This window comes from Lagenorhynchus albirostris, chromosome 2 (genome assembly GCF_949774975.1).
Source record: "Lagenorhynchus albirostris chromosome 2, mLagAlb1.1, whole genome shotgun sequence".
Lineage (NCBI taxonomy): Eukaryota > Metazoa > Chordata > Mammalia > Artiodactyla > Delphinidae > Lagenorhynchus > Lagenorhynchus albirostris.
Genome location: NC_083096.1, coordinates 138,146,898 through 138,173,505, shown reverse-complemented (window position 1 = coordinate 138,173,505; position 26,608 = coordinate 138,146,898). Strand labels below are relative to the sequence as shown.

The window sequence follows — 26,608 nt, the reverse complement described above, 5'->3', positions numbered from 1 at the left end:
AAACACATCCACATAAAATGAAAACAATAAAGTTACTGTGAACTGAGCACATCTTTCTTGTGAGATGTTTCATAAACTTTACCCCCTCTGTACAACGACTCAACCATATCCATTTCCCGGATGACAAAGATGAAGGTCACAGAGTTCAAATAGCTTGTCCACATTCATATAGTTAGAAAGAAAAAAAGAAAGAATACATAGGAATTCAAATCTCTAACTTCGGCAAACTCCCATCAAAGGAGTCACAGGTTGGGGCATTGCTTATGTGGTTCTTAAAACCTGGAATGCCCTAAGGCTTCTGATATTCACCTCCTGGAATATCATTAACTTCAACTTCTGATACCTCCTCTATCATGCCTTCTTTCATCAGTCTGACACTTAGATATGAGGACATTGGAGATAATTCAGCCCATTTCTTCTCTCCACATGATGGACAAACTGAGGCCTTTCCATTATGTGGGGTTGAGAATTATTTGAGGACACACTTAAAATAGACAAAAAAACAACAGCAATAGCTAACCATCATATAATGCTTTCCTATTGACGAAACATGGCTTGCATTTCATTCATTTATTCATTCATCCCTTACTGAGCATCGCTTCCGTGCCAGATGCTATTACTCACTGGCAACAGATGAATGAGACAAAGTCTATGCCCCTAGAGGCTCAAGTTTTTGATGACTGCAAACAAAAATGTGTAGTGCACTCTGCTAGATGTGTAAGAAGGTATAAGCTTTAGAGCCAGACATCCTCATTTCAAATCACGGCTCTCTCACTTGTAAGCCAACTAAACTATCTGCTAAGCCTCTGTTTCCTTAACTGTTGAATGAAGATTAAATATCTACTTTAAGAGTTATTATGAATAGTAACTTAAATAAGATAGTATGTGCAAAGCATGGATTCACATGGTAAGTTTTCTATAAATGGTAGTTGCTGCCCCTGTTATCAGCTCAGTAAAAGAAGCACATAGAAGATACAAAGCTGAGGACAGGAAAACACAAAAGAAGGACGTCTGCATAGTTAGGCCTGGAACTGTCGTCCCCAAATCCCATTTGGTATTTTTTCTACCGCATCCTTGCTGACTTTTAGCATATTAAACTTCTTGAATTACTTTCCATAAGGCAAATATAACACATGGATGATTCGTCTGAATGTGTAATCAATGTAAAAATTAAGTCTCCGGGATCAGTGAGGGCAGATGTCAGAGACTAAGGCTAAGAGCAAAGAGAAGAACATTTGCCTGATATACCCTATACGTACAGACATCCAGCTGTGAGCACCACAGGTCACCTCTCCCTGCATTATTATGCAAGATTTGGTAGGAGTGGCCTATGGTTTGATCTATTTCTTGGGAAGGTTATCTTACTCTACCTTATTCTATCGCAAATACCATCTCTGCCTCTTCAATTCCTGACACTATTTCAGTCGCTAATAGCATCCCTTTCACTATTTGGAACTTCCTCCAAAGTTTAAGTATAATAACAATACCAGGTAGGATTTATCATGTCCTGTACAAAGCTCATTATATGCACCAACTTGTTTAGCCCTGGAAATAATCCTAGAGGTAGGTACTATTACTTAGGTTTTATAGACAAGGATCTATATTGAAGGTTTGAGAGGCCAAGTAATTTGTCCAAACTCACTGAGTGGGACCTGAACCCAGATCTGCCTGATGCCAAAGCCCAGGCTTATGGTTTGCTTGTGTTCTGTGTCTTCAAGCCTGTTCTCTTAACCACGATGATTAACTGCTTCTCATCTATTCGACTTCCCTGTGAAGCCCCATCTAAACTTCTACCAAAACTCACCTGGCCCAAATCTGTTGATATTTAATACACTGGCAGCATTAAAACTCCATTGGAGAGATGGCTTGAAAATGGAAGAAACAGCTTCCAGCCTCCAGGTCATGTCCGAAAAATGTCCATAAGTCAGATACAAAGACAGCCTTAAGAAACATTTGTCAGGGCACAGAGCTCTGTTGAGGAGCATGCTTCATAAGAGGAAGCAGAGCTAGATCAGCTGAACGAGGGCAGAGATTAATAAGAAAATATTAGGTCATTTAGAGGAAAGTAGAGAGCCCAATTTAGATTAGGACCCAGGGCCAAGCTAATTTGTGTGAAGGGCACTTATGCAGTAGATAATCCGGTTTTTCATTAAATGCTCCACCATTAAAAGGGTAATTTTTCATGAGCACATCTTGAGCAAGGTCTCAAATATATAAGTTAAGAAATAAATAACAGAGATCAGAGCCATAACACTGTTCCTTCAGAGGCACATACGACTTGAGAGTGTGAGGGAGAGTGTCAATCTTCATGCATCCTAAGTTATCATGAATCCCCAGCCTATTTTGCTGAAAGCACCACTGATCCTCTGCTTCAGGATGGACAGAGAAAGGTCATGTATTTAAGGAAAATCATCTATTATCGAGCATTTACGATACCAGTCATTGTGCCAAGAGTTTTACATGCAATGTCTTATTTAATCCTCACATCTGCTCTTTGAGTTAGTCTCTGTCATGAGCCCTATTTTTATAGAAGATGACACCAATGCCCAAAGCCAAGGGCATCGCCTGAATTTTTTTAGATAACAGTTTTATTGAGATTTAATTCCCATACCATTCAATTCCCTCTTTTAAAGTGTACAATTCAGTGGTTTTAGTATATTCATAGAGTTATACAACCATCACTGCTAGCTAATTTCATAACATTTTCATCAACCCAGAAAGAAACCCTGTACACATTAGTAGTTATTCCCCATCTTCCCCGAGCCCACCAGCCCTAGGCAACCACTAATCTACTTTCTGTCTCTATAGACTTGCCTGTTCTGGAGGCAAACTACATTTCATATAAATGGGATCATACAATAGGTGGTCCTTTGTGACTGGCTTCCTTCACTTAGCATCACATTTTCAAGATCATTCCATTTAATAGCATATATCAGTACTTCGTCTTTTTCTTTCTGAATAATATTCCATTGTATGGATATACCATAACAGCTGATGGACATTTAAACAGTTTCTATTTCTTTGCCATTAAGAATAGTGCGACAATGAACATTTCTGTACCAGTTTTTACATAGCCATATTTCTTCAATTCTCTTAGGATTACACCTAGAAGAAAAATTGCTGGGTCATATGGTACCTCTGTTTAACTTTTTGAAGAACCGTCAAGCTGTTTTTCCAAAGTGGCTCCAACAGTTTAGAATCCCACGAGCAAAGTATGAGGGTTCCAGTTTCTCCACCAGCTGTTCTTGCTACATCTCTTATTGTCTTTTTTTTTTTTTTAACTTTAGCCATCCTAGTAGGTGTTTAGTGAAATCTCCTCATTGTTGCAGTTTGCATTTTCCTCAGGACTAATGATACAGAGCATCTTTTCATGTGCTCATTGCCCATGTGCTTATCTTCTTTGGAGAAATGTCTATTCAAATATGACAGCCTGAATTTGAACCCAGGTCTCAAGCAAAATGTCATGCTTTTACCCATTAGGCTATGGGGTCTCCTGTGACCTGTCATAGCACTTACTACTTCTCGCTTTGTGTCACAGCTATTTGGATAGATGTCTGATGGAGCCTCCAGTAAACTGGCAGATAGCTTTCTCTTAAGGCAAGTACATCACAAGCGCACACACCTCGCCTGATCTTCTCATCCCATGTCCCATTTAATCCTCCAGGGTTACTGAAAGGGGGCACTGCCATCATTCTATGGATAAAGACACTAAAGCCAGAGAGGTAACTAAAGTTATTTCAAGCTGAGCTGTGAACAGAGCTTCATCCTGTCGTACACTGAGGCCTGAGCTCCTCCACTGGGAGGCATGAGCTCTGGATTCAGAGGACCTGAGTTCAAGTGCCACCTCTCCCACCCCGCCCCTAATCGTGTTGCCTTAGGTAAGTTCCTTTACATGTCTTCCACGGCATCTTTCTCTGTTCAGTGCAGATAAGAACAGTTGCTCCCACATAGGGTCATTGTTTAGGTCAAAGAAATGACACACAGACAGCATGTAGGAGTGACAGGCAAACAGTAAGAGCTAGTCAGTGTTGGCCATTGTTATCTAGGTGCTCATACTTCCAGTTTGTCTGGGACAGTCCCTGTTTATACCTTTTGTCCTGACGCCATTATTACTAGCACCCCTCATTACTCTCAAACGTATCCCAGTCTGGATGGTGAATTGTGTGGTCACCCTAATTATATTATCACCATCTTTACACTGCACCGCCTCAGTGTTCTTTGTGCAAGGCACTGTGCTAGCTTTCTGTGGTACCTAGGTAAGTGAAAAGTGTCTCTTCTCCTGTCTGGAAGCCACAATTCAGAAGGAGACACACATAGCTTTACAAAATATGACCAGGACTGTGAATGTCATATAGAGCCGAGGGGAGGAGGAATTGTTTTCTGTCTGGTGAGGAGAGGATTAGCAACAGCTGCAGAGTTGAGATGCCGTTTGAGGGAGGCTGGTGAAAAAGCAGGGATTCAACAGGTAGAGAAGTAAGGAAGCTGCTTTCTAGAGGAACGAAGATTATGGTAATATTCAGAGACAGTGAGTAATTAGGTTAGACTGCATGTTTCTCAACCCTAACTATGTTTTAGAATCATCTAGGCAGCTTTTATAAATATCACTCCACAGATTTTGATTACATTGATTTGGGGTAAGCCTGAGACAATCGATGTGCTTGCAAAGTACCGTGTTCAAACACATGGCTTGAGTGATGCTGACAAAGGCTGGAGGGGTCTAATCAATGAAGGGCTTTGGAAGCCAAGCTAAAGCTTTTGGGCTTTGTTCTTTAGGCCACAGGAGCTATTTATGTTATGGTCTGTTGTGAGGATTAGATTAAAACAACAGTGTAGCAACATTTGGGGAAGTATAAAGCTCTCTAGTGAGGGCTCACTATAAGTTCTAAGGTGCTAAAGATACAGCAGTGACCAAAATATATAAATATCCCTCTAGTCGTGGAGCTTACATTCTAGTGGAAATGTCAATAGATTATTGCAGTCATTTTCTAATTCTAGTTTAATGAAGAATCACCTGTTTAAAACACACACACACACACACCCCCCACACACAGACACAAAAAACCACATTCCTAAATCCCACCCATTGAGATTCTGAGCCTAGTGGGAGGGACACAGTAGACTGAGTTGATTCAGACTTTCGTAATTCTGGAAGCTCACCAGGAACAGCAAGTGGTCGAACAGCAACCTTTTTATGTAGAAAACTTCTTTGGAGGTGCTATTTTTCAAACTGTGTCCTCAGAATGAGAATTTCAAAACAAAGTTTTGATTTGGGGTTTTCAAATTTATAATAATATTTTAAACATGTTACCAGTTCACAAAGGATAAAAATCAGTAATAATAAAAGACATTACGCAGCAAAGGTATTTTCATAGAGTTTTCTTTGTTTTCTTAAGAGCCCAAGACTTTCTTTTTAAATGTTTCCAAGGGATCTCCTTAAGTGGGAGAAACACTGTTCAGTTGCATTTGTGGCTGGCTGGGTATACATGCCTGGGAGACAGGGAGGGCCTGAGGGGCACCACCTCATTAGTGCTTTCCTACTCACATCAGAGGAAAGGAGCCTAAGCGGAATGGTTTGAAGATTTCTGCCCTGGTGCACTGGCTTTACGAGGTTCCATAAACAAGCAACAGTGATGAACAATCACTATAAGGGATGCTTTGTCAAGAATCTTAATCCAAAACTCTCCAAGTAATCTGAGAATTGAATTTTCAATATACCACTGATTGGAATTCCAAAGGAGGAAGATACAGGGTTTATGACTGGAAACCACATGCCATGGAAGAAAAGCAGTAACTGGCTGGGAAGTAAGGAGGCCTGGATTCAGGTGTGGTCTCTGTTCCTATACCTTCACCTATGGGATTATGTGTAAGTCATTTATCCTCTTGGAGGCTCAGCCTCCCCACGTACCAATGAGCATTCATAGAGAGAAAATGCTCTCCAGAGATCTCTGAGAGCTAACCGTCTATGATGACATTTAAAACTAATATTTAGAGACTCTAACCATGGCCAGAACTGTGTGCTGTGCTTTGTAGAGCTCAGCTTACTGTTAAGGCAATCGTATGTGGGTCCTATCCACATATTTTAGATCCAGAGCCAGAAATTCAGAGAGGTCATGTTGTTTAAATTGATTCACCTCGGTAAGTACTAGAGCCAGGATTTAATCCCAGGTCTGCCTGAGTCCACAGAAGAAGGTCTCCAGGGCATTTTTCTTTCTTTTTTTTTTTTGTTTTTGTTCTAATCACATCTCTATCAGTAAAAGATTTTTGAGCATACAGCTCTAAAATAGGTATACTTCTGTATAACTAAAATGAACCTCCTTAAATATCCTGCAAGGCCCCCATAAATATGGTCCCTGTTGAACTCATCGACCTCATTTTGGACCACCCTCCCTTTTACTTTTCACATTCCCGCCACAGTGGCCTTCATCCAGATCCTCCAACAAGCCATGCTCTGAGCACACTGTGCTCTGCAGTTTTACACCTGTTGTTCTTTGGGCCTTGAAGCCACCACCCTTCCCTATCCTCCCCCCTCCTCTCCCCCCTCCCCTTCGACACCTGAGGTCTCAGCACAACGCCATGTGTCCAGGTGTCTCTATCCCAGAGGTCTACCTGGGACGTCCCCTCTGAGATGTGTCCACAGTATTCTCCTGATAATCCCCCTGCCTCCTTGCAACAAACTAATCTCATTTGTAATAATCCGTTTAAATTCCTCCTTCTCATTCCTCTGTAAGCTCCAGAAAGGCCTGGACTGCGTTAGATTTGTTAGCCAAGGTATCCCCGGAGCCTGGCATTTGCCTAACAAATAGACACATTTTCACTCAATTCACTCACAGCATCTATCACAGCACCAGGGCACCTCACTGACTTTGTCTTCATGCCTGTCTCCTCTACATGTTAGCTCCCTGAGGGTGGGGGCAGGGATTGATTCATCTGTGTTCTCTGAACCTAGCATGGTGCTTGGCAGAAAGTGGACCCACAGTTCCCAGCTGTACTGAATAATTCAATACATGAATGCATTTATTTATTTATTCAAAAGAGGCTAGTGGACTCCCAGAGTCTGGATCACACTGAGAAAGTGTACAGGGTCACTACAAACCCCTTCCGTACAGACTTTATCTCAAATCCACTCCATGAGTGTGATTCACTAAGTCTTCAAGGAATAGAAGTCCTAATGGGATAAAGTAAATATCACACCTGCAGTTAGTTCACTGTTGACTGCACTTCATCCCATTAGGGAAGAGCGGTTCTCAGCCTCATCACAACCTGCTCATCTCATAACCCGGGAAATAACTCTGAATTTAAATGGAGACAGTCTCCAGGGCACCGAGTAAACTCCCCATTTTGCAAAGGCTTCAAGGATGCTGTCAGGAAGAACACCACGTCCCTGTCTTGGAGCAGAAGGCACTGCCAGCGTGGAGGTCCCACACTGGGAGTGACCTTGCAGAAACTTCAACAAAAACAAGCCTCTCTGTCAGAAGTCAGGAGCCCAAAGAAGCAGGCAATTAGCATTTTTTATGACACTGAGGCAGAGAGCCCACAGAATCGACTGGAGTCGTAATCAGTAATCGGTCTCCCACTCCAGGTCGTTCACTAAAGATGGCTAATGGCCAAACAAAAGAGATTTCACACCCAAGACTGTTCTCTCTTTATCTCCCCCACTCATCCCAGATAATGAGCATGGCCACAGAAACCCACACAAGAGCCAAGATTGTTTTTTTCTAATGTGGACAGTCTGGCTGTGGATCCTTTTAATTCTTTAAACTTTTGACAGTTACAGTATTTTCCTGTCTAGTAGAGGTCAACATCAAGATATTTCTTATATCAAGCTGAGTATTCACTCCTCTTTTTTAGATACTTAAACGTCTAAGGAAGTGTCTTAGCTGAGGCTGTTGTAACAAAATACCACACACTGGGTGGCTTAAATGACAGGCACAGATTTTTCATAGTTCTGGAGCCTGTGAAGTCCAAGATCAAGGTGCTGGCAGATTTGGTTCTGGGTAAGGTCCCTCTTTCTGGCTTGCAGATGGCTGCCCTCTTGCTGTATCCTCACTTAGTGGAGAGAAAGAGCATGTGCGAGAGCTCTGATCTCTCCTCCTCTTCTTATAAGGGCACTAATCCCACCAAGGGGGCCCCACCCTCATGACCTCATCTAACCCTAATTACCTCCTGAAGGCCCCACTTCCAATACCATCACATTGGCAGGTAGAGCTTCAGTACATGAATTTTAGAGGGTGTTGGGGGAGGAGACACAAACATTCAGTCTGTAACAGGGAGGCTAGAATGAGGAAGAAGGAAGAAAAAGCTGGATGATATCTGAAAACAAGGATGTCTGTCCCATTTCCACATACTGTCTTATTGAAAAGTCAGAGCAACCTTGAAGGCAAAGACTGCATCCCATTCAGAGGAAGAGTGGACAGAAGCACAGGGAAGTAGGCTCAGTGGTACAAGGCCATGCTGCCAGTGAGGGGCGCGGTTGCCTAACGCTGCGGTCAGAGGCGCAGCAGTAGCTCTGCGACCACCTGTGTGTGTGCGATTCCGGGAAAGGCGTTTAACTTTTGAGTGTTAGATTCTCCATCTGTACAAAACTATAGTTATTTGCACTCCTCTCTAGGACAGTTAGAAGAATTACATGAGACAATACACATTTGGCTCTTAGCACACTCCCTGGCACATGGCAGTCTTTCAGTAAATATTTACTGCATTCCTCCTCCCCAAATAATATATTTCACATTAAGCACCAGTGGCCCAAAGCTAACCATAGCAAAGTCATACTGCATTAGAAGTGATGGTCCCAGCTGTTTGGTAACTTTTTTTTTTTTTGGTTGCCTGGGAATAAGGGTGCAATTAGGAACAGGATGTTGCTTCCTGAAGGATAGAGGGAGACCACCTTATGAATTATTAACCCAGTACCCAAACTGAGACATCCTCCCTCCTTCTGCATATCTCTGAATTTACTAGGTCATCCATCTTGATGATAAGAAAATCTCAAAGAGGTTTCCCCCCACCCTCATCCCCCAGCCTAGCCAACATCATTCTATCCATTGCTGAGAGAGCTCTATTGTCTGTTAGGTTGTCCAATGTAAGAACAGATTGTGGGGGGAATTTCAGGGCCCAGGAGCAGAGATATCTTATTTTACTTAGAATTCTATCTTGCCGTTATCCAGGTGTTGATTTGCAATGGACAAGAAATTATGTATGCTGACTGTGTAGGGGAGAATGCTGATTTTTGTGTAATTAACTAGCTGGGTAGTGGGCAGAACAAGGGGAATGACACACTTAGGGGGCTGCTAAAAGGCACTTTTATGAACATGGTTGCTGTCATCATTGCTAAAAGGTAAACTAATTCAAAAGCTAAAATAATATTCAACCTATGACTCATACACACATTTTCTTTACAAGTTCTCCTCTCTGGTACTTCTGGAAAGAACTCTGTATAAAGGATATCTGGCATCCATGGGCACATTTCTGTAGAAAACCAAGTCGTAAGATTCCAGAGATGCTAATGTGATGGCCTGGCAATCTGCATTTTCAAAGTTTGGCCAATGATTCTGAGGCAGAGTCAGATTACGAACCACAGAAGTACAAGGCAGGATCCTTTGGTGACCCCACCTGTGACCCAATTCTTATGCTCTGACGGTTGGGCCTTCTTTCAATTTCCTAGTAGACAAAGGTCTATTAGTATTTACTTGGTTCTCCTTTTCTGCGAGCTGTTATGTAATTTTAAAAATCTATTATAAAAATTGTATGACATCATTAATAAGCTCAATAACAGAAGAAAACAATCATTGGCCACGTCATGCCACTCCAACAGATCCTTAGCCCAACAATTTCCTAGCACTGTCCTTTCAAACACCACTTTAAAGTTTCTGTGAAGGGAAACTGAAGAGACTACCATGCTAACTAAGTGTGGGGTGTGCATCGTGCTCCATGTGGTGACGCCTGGTGCAGGAGAGCATGTTGAGGCAGGAAGGACCCAGGCCCGGGAATCCCCCTAGCTGGACTGTAAGCTCCTGGAGGGCTGGCATTGTCTTCTGTTGTCCTCTCTGTGCATCTCAAACAACTAGGACAGTGCCTGGCATTGAGAGGGTGCTCAAGAAATAGTTGCTGAAGAAGGAAGTACACCGAGTAAGGGAAAGTGCTCTCACTTTCCTTACCCAGAGTTTCCAACACCCTCCCCCAAACATGTAGACACAGTTTTTTCTAACTTTGGAAAGTCAAGTTTAAGTTTTCATCACGGTGCCCAAAGTCTCAGGTGCTATTAAACAGGCTAGTGGCACTACAACCCCTAGCAACGTTTCTCGAACACAAGTCAGGTATAATAGAAAAATAGCCAATCATACCTCCATGTAAGAGGAAGAAGCCGTGAGACAGAAAAAGGGAGAAACCTTCCAGTTTTAAGATTATAAAGACGTCTATAACCCTCCATCGCCGAGTCCTTCTGAAGTCTTCCATGAAGGCCTGGGAGCTTGGTATATCCTGCTAACTTGGGCCTGTCGAGGACTAACCAGCCTGGCTTCTAACCTGCAGCTTTCCTTGTTCACACTTGCTTACCGGGAGCCTGAGGATGGTACACACCATTCGCTTTCTCAGGTCTTTGTATGGCTGGGCTTGGGTCTTTTTCCTAGTGGCCAAGGGGCAGCGAAGGTAAAGCCAGTATGTGCTGCCACTAAGGGTGTAAGGGAATGCACCAGGTGTGCAATATTTTAGCTCATGTTGATGCCACAGTGCAAGGCACGGAATGGGCTTTAAACAATATATATGTTCCCCTTCATTGTCCTCTTATCCCTCACAACCTAGCATGACATGCACTATTAGTCCCTTCTTACAGATGGGAAAATTTAGGCTCCAAGAGGTAAAGACTGGCCCAAGACCACAGAGCTCAGAAAAGGCAGAGCCAGGAGTGCTGAAAAATCAATGGAGTTAATCCAAAGAAGTTTTAAGGCAAACAGGTAGATGCAGAGAACAGAGCGGTGGTTCCCAGAGGAGAAGGGGCTGGAGGGAGGGAAAAATGGGTAAAGGGAATCAACTATATGGTGATGGATGGAAAGTTTTGGCGGTGAGCACACTGTAGCATATATAGAAGTACAATTATAAGGTTGGATACATGAAACTCATATAATGTTATAAACCAATGTTACCCCAATAAGAAACTAAAAGAAAAACAAACGCAAAAAAATACAGAACAAAAGTTTTAAGGAAGAGAATGTGCAACTTGAGGCTGGGTAAGAAACAGGATTGCAGAAGGCAGGGGAAGGACAGGTCTGAATCCACAGTCATTGAGTTGATTTTTGTCTCTGTCATTTGCAACAGAAAGGGTCCTATTATGGTTGTGGTGCCGCGGGGATGAAGGCAAGACAGGATGACGCACATAAGGGTGGGGGAGCAGCAGGATGATGCAGGGGAAAGAACACAGTCCAGGAGAGACCTGGGTCCTCAGCTCTTTGTCATTCGGAGGCTCCTGGCCTGGCGCAAGTCATGTCATCTCTCCGCAAACGACACTAATAACGGTCCTCCTGCATGATTACTGTAAGAACTCTATGCAAGCATATGTGTGAAGCACCCAACACAGCGGTACAGCTCCTGGACGGTATCATATGTTGACAATATTTTCACTTCCTTTTCTGTGAACTGCAGGCTACATGTGGTGTGTCTCCCAGACCCAGCTTTAGGTCTGAAGACTCACCCCCCAGCTGACATGCTGACCCAGGAAGGCTCTTGGGTGAGCTGCTGTCAGGGAACTCTCCTCCACCAAAGCGTCACCTCACCCAAGGCCATGTTCCCCTCGCCTCGCTTCCCACCGCCCCCTGAAGCTTGCATCCAATCAATAACTGGATTAGATGAGGCTGAGTATAAAAACCCAAGCCCCAAGCCTCAGTTGGGGACGACACTGAAGGCCACTCAGGAGCTCCCTGTGGAAGAGTGAGATCAGCTGGGGCCTCTGTTGCAGCTGCAGCAGGGTTCAACTCCCCCCACTGCTCAGCCCTGCTACCCGTACTCCCCATCGGTGTTGATTCTGAAGGCACTTCCCCTATAAGCTTCCTATAGCAAATCTGCATCTCCACCCCTGGTTTCCTGGGAACTCGACGGAAGACAGTACAAAGTCAGTGCATTTGAGGGAGAGAGTTCTGATGGACGATAGGGAGGGGGTCTTGATGTGGAGAAGCAAGCTAGCACGTGCCTGCAATAATCCAAGAGTGACGGGAAGAGGGCTCGGGGGTGGGTGGGGGGGGTCGTGCCGAGTGCCCCAATGATGTAACCTGCTTTGATGTTCCATGACGCTAAGCCTAAGCAAGAAGGCAAATCCAGATCTAACGCTGTCTCACCAAATGCAACTCAAAGGCCTCTGGCAAAACTGTGGAGTGTTTGCCAGCCGTCGCGGGCAGCTGAGTCTGTCAGAGTGCGCGGGGCGATCCTCACCGCCACCAGAACTGGGAGGTACAGTGGGTTTCCTTTTCGAAAGTTCACAACTTGTCTCCCTTTGGCAAATGCACATCATAGCAGATATTAGGCATCTACAAAGCCCTGGGAGCTGATGACAAGTGAAGATGATCTTGTTTTCCAATGAAAAAATAACAGATAACGTTTTTAAACTTTCTCTATTTCCATTCTATAAAACAACTGTTTTTTTTTTTTTCTTTCCAATTACAAAGAGGAACATGCTCAAATCTTAAAATTTGGAAAACGCAGGAGAGGAAAAAGAGGGAAAGTTATCCAGAATAACTTCCAGGGATATCTGTGGCTGCATTTGAGTATATGCCCTTCCAAACTTTTTCCTAAGTATACACACACAAATGCACATTCCTCAAAGATGTTTTCACACTGTACAACTGTAGCTTGCTTCTTCCATTTGGCAGGGCAGTGCATCTTTTCTTCCATATTAATATTTCTTGGGACATGATTCTTAGTGGCTGCCTGACATCCCCATTTTATAGATGTAGCGTAATTTATCTAACCAACCCCTTATCATTGGACAGTTAAGATCTTTCCAATTAAAACAGTGCAAAGAGATATAATGCTGAGAACTCCTCCTGAAGACAGTAGGAAGATGGATTTTTCCCTGTGAGAACGCCTCCATGGAGTCTTTCTACATGTATCAGAGTTGACACTTCATTATTCCCGCCGTCCTTCTTCCACTCCGGAGACGTGTGTGGGCTCCAAACAGACAAATGTGTGAACACAGATGCGAAACTTACCTCTCCCAATGTTCTTCACTGGGGGAAACAATGAGGGCGAAGGAAGGAAGTCTGTAGGATTTGGATTACCCGTGAACCCCTGTAATCTCTGGACATGCTGCCCACGGAAAGCCAGATGACTGAGAGCACAGAGAGAAGCACGAGAGTGGGATTTAGTCGGTGAGCTGAGGTCACAGCGGAGCGCAGGACAGTTGAAACCCCCAGTTTGAAGTTCTCACCCCACGTGCGTGAACGCTCGGCATTTGAAAGCCTGCTCTTGGACCCAGACAGAGGTTAATTAAGCCACAAATGAACGAGGGTTTCTACTTTCACGTGCAGCCTGCCACTGGCTGAGAACTTTCTTCTGCAGCAACTACAACTTTCACGCGGTCATCTCCATTAGAAAAAAAAAGAAAAGAAAAGAAAACAAGAGGGTTTAATTGGGCCTCTCTGCTGCCAACTTGCTTGCAGACTATTTTTTTAAGGGAGATTACTTTGGTCCGGGAAGATTCTGGTGGGAGCGAGACCCACACTTTATCTTCCATCTGCCTTCTAAACAAGAGGGCTGTGTATGCTATCGACTGATTAACTGATTTCTTTAGAGTACAAAGGAGTATTTGTGATGAAGACAACAGACAGGGAAAATCAATTATTTACTGAGGAGGCTGCGATATAAGTTACATTTGATTAAACTCAGAGATAAATCCCAGTGATGGAGGGTTTAAGTGGAATGTGCTGGAATAGACAGTGACTAAGTGCCCCCCCCCGACATTGCCAGTAATGAATGCAAGGGTACAGGCCCCACCCCGACGCCCCTGGATTTCTAACACAGGCAGCCTAATAGTCATGCATTCATGCCACAAACATGTGTTGAATGCCTACTACATAGCACTGGCCCAGGTCCCAGGGAAGAGTCATAGACAAGAGAGAGAAAGCCCCTGCTCTCCTAGAGCTTCTCATCTGAAGGGGAAAGGAAGAGAATTAGCCGGTAAATAAATAATGAACGAGATCCTTCCAGAGAGTGATAAGTGTTATGAAGATGATGAAACAGTTTGATGAGATGAAGAGTGACTGGGGGCAGGGTGGGGAACAATTAATTTCGACAGGCTGGTCCAGGAAGGCATTGCTGGAGAAATGACATTTGAAAGGGGATGTGAACAACGAGTAAAGGGCAGTCATGCCGAGAGGGAGTGCGTTTGGCCTGTTTACAAAACAGAAAGAAGCTAGTGTGATGGGAGCACAACCAAGGGGGAAGGGATGGGAGCGGCACAGGAAAGAGGGAGGCAGGGCTCCTTCATGTGTCGCTTTAGAAGGTCAGGTAAGAAGTGTGGATTCAGTTCTAAGCCCAGCGAAACACCACAGTAGGGCGGGGGCAAGTGGGGGTTATGCAGGTAATTGGCCGCATTTATTTTTTTAAACATCTTTATTGGAGTGTAATTGCTTTACAATGGTGTGTTAGTTCCTGCTGTATAACAGAGTGAGTCAGCCATACGTATACATATATCCCCATATCTCCTCCCTCTTGCGTCTCCCTCCCTCCCACCCTCCCTATCCCACCCCTCTAGGTGGTCACAAAGCACCGAGCTGATCTCCCTGTGCTATGCGGCTGCTTCCCACTAGCTACCTATTTTACACTTGGTAGTGTATATATGTCCATGCCACTCTCTCACTTCGTCCCAGCTTACCCTTCCCCCTCCCCATGTCCTCAAGTCCATTCTCTACATCTGCGTCTTTATTCCTGTCCTGTATGGCCGCATTTTGTAATGATTTCTCCGACTGCTCTTTGGCAAAAGGGGGTGAAGTCGAAGCAGGCAGTATCATAGTGATCCAGGTGAGAGAGGAGACAAGGAGGGTGGATTAAGACGTAGAGAAATGGGCTCAATCAAAACAGACACTGCAGGAAGAGCAGACAGGGCTCATTCATAGATTGTCTGTGAAAGAGACAGGAAAAGGGAGGAATCAAGTATGACTCTTGAATTTGGCTTATGGACCCTGAGTGGAAGGCAGTGTCTCTTCCTGAGACAAAGCCATTCCAACCAGTGATGGAGACAAAGCCAAAGGAACCGGGTGACTTCATGTTCCCTTCAAGGCCTTTCAAATTCCAGCTGTGTGGAGCATGTGCAGGATTCGGGAGCGGACAGAGGCAACCTCCTGTTGCCTGTTCTGCCACGAGGGCCCCAGGCCCCACTACGTCACAGTAAGTTCCTTATTTACAGTATGGAATAGACAAGACCTACCTGGATGTTTAGGAATGTACCCTGGATGTGTGACAGTGGTCCATCTGACATAGAGGTGCTCCATAAATGAGTTCTTTTCACTCCAGTTTAAATGTAGCCCGAGAGTTCAGACTGAACCATGTCAATGCTGAAAAACCATGGCTTCTTCTGAGCGTGACATCATCATATATGATGACATCATCATATCGGTGACATCATCACCGATTTTCTTCTTTTTTACTGCTTTTATCTCACTGACTATGTGAGAGTTGGGACCTGGCCTCATTCATCAAGACTAGACAACTTTTAAGATATCTGTCCAATCTCAGTGATTGAACCCCCAGCTGACCGCCCTCTCCCACAGAGCAGTATCATCACAGTGGCCGTGTTTATACAACATGACCCGACCCTCTGGCCCCTCTTGATTGAACCAGATGGTGACACCTGGGCCAAGCTGTGTTGATCAGAGCCCCAGTCTTGGGAATTGAGAATTGAAGCAGAGAAAGGAGTCCATCTTTCCTTGTGGCTAGATTATAGAATTCTGGGTGGCCAACTTTTCCTGCCATTGGCCTAAGTAAGAGAAAGGCCAATCATATAAAAAGCCAAGGGAAAAGATGCTCTGGAAGAAGTGACCGCAGAGAGAAATTACTGTTGGGGTCCTTACTGATTGAAAATTCCTGGTTCATCTTTCCAGAGGCTCAGCTCACACATGCCCTTCCTTAGGTCTGTGAGGCAACTCTCAGTCCTTAGGATGTGTCCCTCTGTTATATTAAAGTCCATTCAAGTTGATTTGCATTACTTGCAACAACAAAGCTTTCATTAATAATGGATGTGAATTTCTGTACATCTGGCTCCTGGCCCACCTCTGCGTGGCCAGGAGACAGTCACTAAATGCTTGCTGAAGTGAAGGGATGTAGATGGTGGTACCCGGGTCACTGCCCCAGGGAACGTGCTCCATCTCTGATTCTCTCTCCCTAGCGTCATACCTGCTAATACAGTCATGAGAAGAGAAAGAATGTGGATTTTGATGATCTCTCCCCTGCTGTCATCACCAAGATCTCAAACCTCAAATTGCTTAATTTTGTAGTTTATCTCCCTGGAGATTAACTTTAGCTTTCAGTTAATTTAATAGGTAAGAGCCAATTATCTTCTAAGCAACTTCTTTTTGTCTCCTTTCTGCCAACAAGGAAAAACAGACAAGTCTTTTCCATCGGGTTACAAAAGCATGAACGCCTACACAGCCTTGCTAATTTCAACAAAGCACCTCCCTTCCAAGGAGCTCAATATGGTTGCAAGCACAGTCCTAATGCTTCTTAAACTACTGTAGTAAAGTGCCAGGGAGAAAATGTGACAAGTGTTGATCATCAGCAATAATAAGATATAATGGATCAGTGGAAAACAGAAATAAGTATTAAATCTTTTTTAGTTTAATTCAGCCAACACCTTGTGAGCATCGTTTATGTAACTGACATCCCGGGGCTGGAGCTGCCCACGTATTAAACGTCTGCTATGTTCCAGGTACAGTGATAAACATTCTTGCATTTTTGCATACATTACTTTTCATTTAGTTCATACAACAGCCCTAAGGGGTACTACGACCTCCCTTTGTGCAGATGAGGATACAGGCTTCTGAGGTCAAGAAACCTGCCCAGAGTTCACACAGCCAATAAGAAGATGTGATTCGCCAGGATTCACTCCAGCTATGTTTGTTTCCACATCTGTCTGCGTTCTCCACTCTACCTAAGTCGTCTCCCTGAGGAGATGAGTAAATGGAATTACTCCCTTTAAGAAGTCCCCAGTCTAACGGAAGAAACACAGTTTCATAAAAAGGCGGTGTCTCATAAATGAAGGTGCCACCAACGTACTAAGAGAGGAACAGGGAAGAATCCTACATTCTGATGGGTGGGACAGGGCTGGCTGCATGGGCAGTTCTGTGTGGGACTGTGGGATGCAAAGCCTTCCAGAGCAAATCTTTTAAGGTCTCCTGACAAAATAGATATATTCATTATCGCACACTTAGTAAGGCCCAGGGAAGTGGTGACAAACATCATAACTGAGGACCAATTATGCACTGTTTATGCCGTCAATGACACTATGAGGGGGGTATTATTATTTTTTCAATTTTAGAGATGAAGAAAGCAGCGTTCCCGGTGGGTAGGTGATTTCTTCCATGTCACATAATCTTCATTTGGCTGCCAATTATTTCAGACCCAGGCCTTTGTGACTCTAAATAATGTACCTTCCCTGCGAGGCCACGTCTTCCAAAGAATGGAAAGACAAAAAAGAAGAAACAACAGAGCTACAAATTATAGATGCAATAAATTATAAGGCCTTTCTCTACCCTCAAGGAATCTACAGTCGAGTCAGGGAAGTAACACATAAACCTCTTAAAACTGAAACAAAAAATCAAGATAGGAAAACAAGTTAAGAACACTAGAAGTCATGGCCCAAGTTGGCCCAGGAATAACTAGCATATATATTATACTGAGTATTGTCCTAGGGATTTGGAGGAGGGAAACAGGACTTTGAAGCAAGGTCCTTGGAGGAAGTTTTCAGGGAGAGGTGGGACTAAAGCCAGGTCTCAAATGATACGCATGATTTACGTGAAGTGGGGGATGGAGGAAGAGCCTCCACCACGGTTAAAGGCTAAAGCAAGATCAGAAAAGTCGCAAAGGAGCCTTTATCTGACTCTGCACAGTAGTAACTGCTCCACATTATTGGGCATCCCTCCTGAGCCAGGAATGGTACTAGGCACATGACAGATGATGCCTACGTACAGAAAATACACTGGCAGCCAGAGAGGGGCATGAGTTGTCCAAGTCAGACAGCCAGCAAGAGGGCTGCATTCAATGGTGACCGTCTGACTCCAAGGTTCATCCTCTTTCCACTACGATCCACCATCTGTGAAGTCTGGGCTCAGATTCTGGAGGGTTGTGAAGCCCAGGTCAGATTTTTCCTGTGGGTGTTCAGGATGTCTTTGTTCAGGGACATGATTATGACATGGTCAGAGCTGCATTATGGGCCGGAACTCAGTCTTTTACCCCCATTTTAGGAAAGGACTCAGTGACAAGTGAAGCCTCTCAAAGGCAACCAGGACCTGGACAATCTACAAACTGACTTATCTGGTTCCAAAGCCACTAAAAATGCCACAGCAACAGGCCACTAAGGAGTCGATGCCATGGGATGTGCTCTCATGAAGGCCGCCTCATCAAGGAATTATTATTGCAATGGTCCTCTCTCCATGCTCACTCTCCTTAGCCCCTCCATACAACTGGACATCTCACTGCCTCCTCTTTCTTGAAGAAGTCACTCTTCTTATGCTTCTGTGACCATTTTGGTTCTCCTCCTTCCCTAACCAGTGCATCCTTTCTTTCCAGATCCTTAACAGAGGTTTTCTCTAACATTCTGTCCAGGGTCTTTATTTCGTACTTGACAATCTCACCCTCTCCTACATGACACCTTTGTCAACATATTTATCTTCAACGCCTCTCCTAGGCCCCGTCCATGCCCACCTTCTCATCTGCCTTCTAAATTGTGGCATCTAAATTTCTTACAATGAACGGAATGTAATATGTACAGAACTGAGATGAGCAATTTCTCCTTTACTCAGACTGGCTCTTCCGTTTCAGTGCCAAGTACCACTGCCACCTCCCCACCACCATCCCCCAGGACGCCTCACCAGGCCAAGTTTATGTGCAGTCGCTGTACAACCTACCTATTCGTTTATGGCAACAACGGCGACAACACCCAGCACACTGTGCAATTACTCGCAGGTCTGATGTACCACTTGTGATTCTTAATTCATAATTGAGATTTCAGTGTCTAAGACGGTGCCCAGTGCAATGCAGATAACATGTGTCAAATAAATGAATGTCACGGGCAGTCTCTCCTTCACCCAGGTAGAAACTCTGGAGAGACTTTCATCTCCCTTTCACCTTACTGTGGCTTTCACACAGGTTCTAAGAATTGTAAATGATATTTCTAAAATATCCTCACTGTCACCACATTCATTCTGGTCCTTATACCTCCCCCTAGATAATTCCATGGTACCCTGGTTGACCTGACAGTTTTTCAGGTAAACTGGTTTACCTGACGATTTTTCCCTACTCCAGTCCATCTGATAGAGAACTGTAAGATGCTCTTCAGACAGTATACATTTATAAATGTCATTCCATTATTCACAAGTCTTCAAAGGTTCCCCTTCCCTCCAAACAAAATGAAACAGAAATTTCTCATTCATTGATTCAATGTTTCATCAAGTATTTACCGTACACCTACTTGGTAAGCATTGGGGAGCTAGAGGCGAGCTTTATGGACACATTCCCTGCCCTTGTGAAGACCACAGTCTTTTCAATTAGAAAGAAAACCCATTTTTAATTCCTCACTCCCATTTTCCCCAACATAAGATCCTGGCTTCAGTCAAATAAAGCCCATTGGAACCCAGGTCCTCAAATATATCCTCCATGTTTGCACACCTGTGCATTTTCCTGCACGTTTCCTTTGTCACAAGCAAGAGCCTCTCTTACCCCACCAGTCCAAAATGTTGAGAGTCTTCCCTCCTGGTTCTCTCTTATGTGATGAATTGAGTTCCTTCCAAAATGCTATTTTTCCCTTGATCTCTCTCCCTCAATCCATGAATTCCACTCCCTGACATTCCCAACTGTCCCTTTCCCTCTAGTTCACATTGAAAAGTCTCCTATGAACTAAAGAAATACACATAAATAAACTGAAACAGGCACACACACACATTAAACCAAAGAACTCAACTGATTTACAAAACACATTTTCTAACACAGCTAAAATCGAGTCACAGACGGAGTCACCCAACAACCTTACAGGTATGTGTATCCCCTTAGCAGTTACAGAGAAACTCACTCTTCAACAAGTTCTTTTTGTTTTTGTTAATATTTATTGAGCACTTACTATGTGCCAGGCTTGGTGCACATATTTTGCAAGCATCACCTCATTGGTTTCTCACAAAAATCCCTTACCGTAGACACTGTTAGTCTCCCTACTACAAAAACGAGGAAACCAAGGCTTACAGAGGTAAAGGGGCTTGGCCAAGGTCACACAGACAGCTGGAATTTATCTGAACTCAAGCAGTGTGATTTTTAACCATTAACAACACCCTGCTCCTTTAGGTATATAATTGATGAATATAATAAACCTAGCAAAGTGCTTAGCACATAGGAATCATTCAATAAATGTGACAGATGACAGATGCGGGAGAGAGAAAACAGGCTGACAGATACACACACAAGTGCAAGGCACATTCACCTACGCTATTGCACAAAATCCTGGCAACAGAGCTGTCAGGTACTTATTATGAACCTATTTTCCAAATAAAGATACTGCGATGCTGGCAGGTACAGGGGCTTTGAAAAGCTTTCCCACCTAGTAACTTGGCAGGTGTAGGATTGGAAGGCACATCTCTGAGTCCAGCTCCAGTGCCCTCTGAGATGGCCCCATTGTCTCTTTTCTCTGCCAAACCTATACATCCCTCATCTTCTTTGTATTCCTGCAATGTCTGGGAAAACAAAAGGGATGGCTCTGTTCCTCAAAGGCCTGGGGTAGATGTGAGTTTTGGAGAGGTCATGGGTTGGCTACTCTTTGCTCTGTCTCTGCATGGAAATCACCCACAGGTGTGGAGCTTTTGATACTTCAAACATCCTGTCTCTGCTGGAATTTTGCAGCCTGCAGGCGGCTCGCTCTGTGGGGGCCCTGGCTCCCTCACTGCCGCCTGGAACACTTGAAGGAGCTGAGATGCTAGGTTCTCAGATCAAGGCAAAGGGTTCAATATGGCTCCGGAGAAAAGAGGACACTGTTTTGCGTTGTGGCTGGAAAACTCTCCTCTGAGTCAGTGGACGAGGGCTGCTGGTTCCCAGAGTTTGAATTTCTTTTTCTTTTTCTTTTTTTTTTTTTGCGGTACGCGGGCCTCTCCCATTGCAGAGCACAGTCTCCGGACGCGCAGGCTCAGCGGCCATGGCTCACGGGCCCAGCCGCTCCGCGGCATGTGGGATCTTCCCGGACCGGGGCACGAACCCGTGTCCCCTGCATCGGCAAGCGGACTCTCAACCACTGCACCACCAGGGAAGTCCTAGAGTTTGAATTTCTTTACATTAAAGTTGCTAAGAGTGGTGACAGGATGCTATCGTCCAGTCAGGTGGAGGTTTTTCCATGTAGCATCAACACTAAAGCAAAGCTGTACCAAATAGGGCCAATTTCAAGGAAATGCCCAGTGAAGCACCAGGGCATGGCCTTGACCATGAACCCAGAAGGAGCTCCCTTTTACATTTAAAAATTGCTCAGTTAATATGAATGGCAAAGTGAGGTGGTCTGTGTTCACTGTGTACAATGCAAATCACTCAGGATGGTTTCAGGGAAGCAGCTCTCCTTGGTACCTCCTGCTGGCTCCACACACCTGCGAATATCTTTTCCTGCTAGTGGAGAAACAGGAGACCTAGAAGAAAAGAACCCCTCTTTCCCATCTCTCTAAGACGCCTTTAAAAATGTTGTTTCAAGATGACAGAAACAGCAATGTGTTTACATCTGCTGTTCCTTTTCAGGTCAGCGTCACGAGGCTGTTCTTATTGTCAAATCTCCCGCAGCAGGATGTGTGTGCCGAAGATGACGGCACACACTACCCGGAGGATTAAAAAACACATATTACATATCAGAGAAAAGAGGATGCCTCTTCTCTGTGCTCTTGGGAAGATCAGAAATGGTGTGTGCTGCACACCCAGGTGTATGTCCCTGCAGAGAGTCCTGCAGCACGCTTAGGGGGATACATTTAAAGGAGGCCCCAGGAGGAAGAGGGACAGAGTGAAGAAAGGTCAAGAACTAAATTGACTGACAGATGTTCATCAGTGTCCTAGGGCTGTTGGAACAAAGTACCACAAATAAGCCGCTTCAAACAACAGAAATTTATAGTCTTACACTTCTGGAAGCTAGAAGTCCAAGGTCAAGGTGTCGACAGGGTTGGTTCCCTCCGAGGGCTGGGAGAGAGACCCTGTTCCATGTCTCTTGGCTAGCTTTTGATGGCAATCTTTGGTGTTTCTTGGCTTATAGATGCACAACTCCAATTTCTGCCATTCATCTTCACATAGGATTCTCGCTCTGTGTCTGTCTCTATGTACTAATTTCCCCCTTTTGTGAGGACAGCAGTCATATTGGATTAGGACCCGCCCTGATGGGATCATGTTAATTAATTACATCTGCAACAACCCTACTGTCAAGTAAGGTCACATTCTCAGGTGTTGGGAGTTAGGACTTCAGCATATGAAAATTGGCTGGCGGGGGGGAGGGGGGACACAATTCATAACGCAAACGCTTTATCCATGTTAGCTCACTTGATCTTCAAAACAATTTCATGGGGGAAAAAAAGACATTATGCTTCCCTGTCTACTGATGAAGAAGTGGAAGCTCAGCAAAGGTGCAGTGATTTGGCCAAACTGCATAGGTAGGAAGAATGGAGCTGACATGTGAACATGAACCTGATGACCCAGTCCGTGCTCTTTCTGCTACATAACCTCCGACCGTAATAAAATATTTGGTTACCTGGTCTGCCTGCTGCCACTGATGACTAGTCCCAAGTGTTGGTCCTTCATAATGAGCCCTGACATCAGGAAAATAGAGCTGTATGTTACAGGCATAGTGATCAAAGGACACGACCCTCGCTACCACTCACTTAACGCCCGAAGCAGTGCGGATACCAGTCATGGGTTATCAAAGCCAGAAACACCCCCCAGGTGGAGTGAGAGCTAACTGCCAAAGAGAAAAGCAGGTGAGAGACGAGAGTGTATTCTGTGGCTCGTGCTAGAGAGCTTTCTCAAATTCAAGCAAGCTAGAGCAGAAAGGGTCTTCCTCTCGACACTTCATCAAGGCCATTTCATTTCCTTTCTTTCTCACTTGGCATAGGGGCCCAAGCAACATTTTACTGTTTAGACATGGTTTCAATAAAGAGGATTTGATTCTTATTAAGAGTTGCCAACAATTGGAGAGTGTATTTTTTCGCCAGGAAGGAAGAATCGCAGCAAGTTCAGTCCATGCAGGGGGCTGTGAGGCTCTTGACTGTTTGATTTGAAAGTCTGGAATTTCATGAAATTTCTCTTTTGCCTTTTCATAGACTTAGATCTAAAAATGAGTAGCGTATGGTCACTGCCCTTAAGAAGTTCCTAGGATTGGAATCACGTTTGTTTCTTTTTGCAAGCATTCTCTTGTCTGGTGGCAAACCTAAGAAGTTTGAGAACTTGATCTCAGCTGGCAGCAGGCTAGACTGAAACCAAAAGGCAGGAGCTTCCCAGAAGGGTGCTTGAGAAAATCAGACTGACTTGGAACTTGTGTCCCCACCATTCCCATCAGGATCACGTCACTGGCCTTATAGACTTGGCACCTGTGATGGCATCTCCATACACCCTCACCTGTCCACATGTCAACCCCTAGCATTTGTTCTTGGCATCCCCACCCCAGACACAGGCCTCTTGGCCAGAATTCTCCTGCCCTTCCCTAAGAGTTATCCCCAACCTTGTTCAACTGCAAAAATTAAAACACATTTTCAGAAGGCCTACTAGATGCTAAGCGATATAGTGGAGAGAAAGCAAACAACGTCGACATGCCCTTTATCCTCAGCAAGCTCACAGGCTAGTAGAATAACTAAAGATGTAAACCAATGAAAATATAGTGATTGAATTGATGGGAGTGAGAAAAGAGGAAAAATTTAAGCTACAGTTTTCTGAGATCCTACTATGTACTCATCACTTTTTTTATGTTAGCCATGTAATTTATATGCCTTACTTTAACTTACATCAAATCCTCAAAACAACTCTGTAGGAGAGGTACAGGAGAAAACCTCTTAAGTAACCAATGTGCTGGATTTGACCCCTCTCACCATCTGATGCTGGCTTCACTATGAACACTAATGTCAGGTGGGCTACTTGATTTCTGTTTGATTCTGTTAAGTCAGATGTTTACCAAGAGTCTCACACATCTGTTACCATACCTGCTTATGAGTTATACTTGTTATAGTAAGTATATAATTATTAAATATTACATATATCAGTGAAACATGAATACAAAAAAAGGGAGGTGTTATTTCTATGAAAATGAAGTTCAGTAATTGGAAACAATCAAAATGGCCAAGTGGTGAAAAGAAAGTGTTATAAAAAAAATTAAGTGAAAAAAGCACACAGACCCAGATGGATTCTACATTCTGGTTACTTTGCAAGTGTTTTAAAATTCTCATGCCACTTTAAAGAAACCAAAACTGGTAATCATAGAAGACATGTTTCATGGGCATGGATTTTATTAGAAGAGCAGACAGCATTCCAATTAGCAAAACTGTATTCCAAGAAAAGTCCTTATACTGACATCAAAAGGTCAATTAATTGATGTACACTTATTATATAGCTTCAGTTGAAATAAAATGCAAAGGAAAACATGACTCTTTTTTTTTAATGATTTCAGATTTTAAATAATTTTTTTGGATTGCCTGACCAACTGCAGATTCCAATCTTCTCTGCTAAGTTCTATTAGCAGGAAGATTTCTCTGTTGGGTTAATGTACTATTACCCAAGGTAATAGCTCTGGGGGAGCCTTCCTTCAAAGTAGGTCAGTTCCTTGCTATATAATTCTGATTATGTCAAAGCATTTATTCATGAGTTTTCTAATTCAACCTACTTCAAATAGAGTCGTATTTATATCACCACAAAAAATTACATCCAAATTACAACTAAAGGCTTTGCATTTAGCTCTTCGGTGAACACTAGGCATGCATGGCATGTCTGCGCTGAAACAGTAGGGCCCCAACATAGCATAACAACGGCCCAACCTGGAGAATTTCTCAGAAAGATTGCTGTCTTCCTGTACCTCCAGGGCAAACATGTACAAGTAACAAGGTCATAGGGGCAGGATGAGGAAAGAACTCTAAAGCACACACTCATGGAAAAATGTACTGGGAACAACTTAAGGAAACTGCTTAGTCCAGTATCCGGTCGAGAATCAGCATTCTGCAAAAGGTAGGAGGAGATATTATTGTCATCATTGTTTTTATTTTGTTTTAGGCTTTGTTTGTTTGTTTTCGATTGTTTATTTTCCTGTCCAGACCAAAGTACGTGTCATTCCATGAATTTTTTTTTACAAGAGCTGTTCACCTCCAAAACAGTAAGATACAAGATACATTAGATGTTTGAGTGTTGCATATTACATACTCCCCTAAAATCACAATGTACGTACTATAAATAAACTTTAGGTACTTGACCACCCTTGACTATTCAGTTATGGACTCAGTCCTCCTTACGTTTCCGACAGCTTTATGCATTTTATGGCATCTTTGTCAAAAACTGAGAATATGGCTTCCTCATTTGTTAGAGGGAAGCAGGTGATTAAGAAGGGACATGGGACAATTCTGGGGTGCTAGTTATGTTGTAATGTCTTGAGTTGGATATGCGTTTTATAGGTGTTCATTTCATAATCATTCATTAGGCTGTCCATTTATGTCTTATTCATTTTTCTGTATTTTTTCTATCTTTATCATGCTACATAATACAAAACTGAGAAAAAAGAAAGCCAAACATATACAATCACAAATGGAAGATACCTAACGAAGTGCGAGGCACCCATTAGGTACAATAAAAGGGAAGCCCCCACAGCCACCGCCTAGAGATTAAAGGCTAGCTGAGAAGGAAACAGGAAACACAACATTTTAAAGGTTTTCTTTAACTAAAAGCAATTAACTCTGGTTCCTTTTAATGGAGGAGGAATGAATTTTTTATTTGGAGAGAAGAGTGTCATCAGATTTCAACCTCATCTAGAAACCCTGCAATTCCAGATTCAGACTCCACGCAGCCTAAGGGCACCTGGGGTTTGGAGCGGGTTACAAGTGAGGCCTCGGCACCCTGTTTAGTGATGTGAGGCTGCTCTTCCGGGCTGTGGTGCTCAGTAAAAGCCTGCCGCTTCTACTTAAAGGAGATTCTAGCACAGCAGCTGAGGTGGATGGTGGATTAAGGCCTAACACAGCAATCTGCTCAACAGCTCAGGGACCGGGGAAACCCCTCAAGGGCTACGTCCCAGCCATTTAATGGCTTCTAGAAGCAGAGCTCAGGGAGGGGCAACAACAGGTGAGAAGTCAATTGCACCTTCATTGCTTGCCTGCGCGCTCCTGACGTGACCCTAGGAGAATTTACGTCAGGTGCAATGTGTGTATTTGTCCCTGATTCAAATGGCAGC

General features: G+C 43.8%; 1 protein-coding gene across 1 annotated transcript in view; it reads right to left on the bottom strand.

The window, feature by feature from the left end:
• The window catches only part of DAB1 (DAB adaptor protein 1), a 276,658-nt gene that overhangs the window by 141,330 nt on the left and 108,720 nt on the right, over nucleotides 1–26,608 (bottom strand). The window lies entirely within an intron of this gene.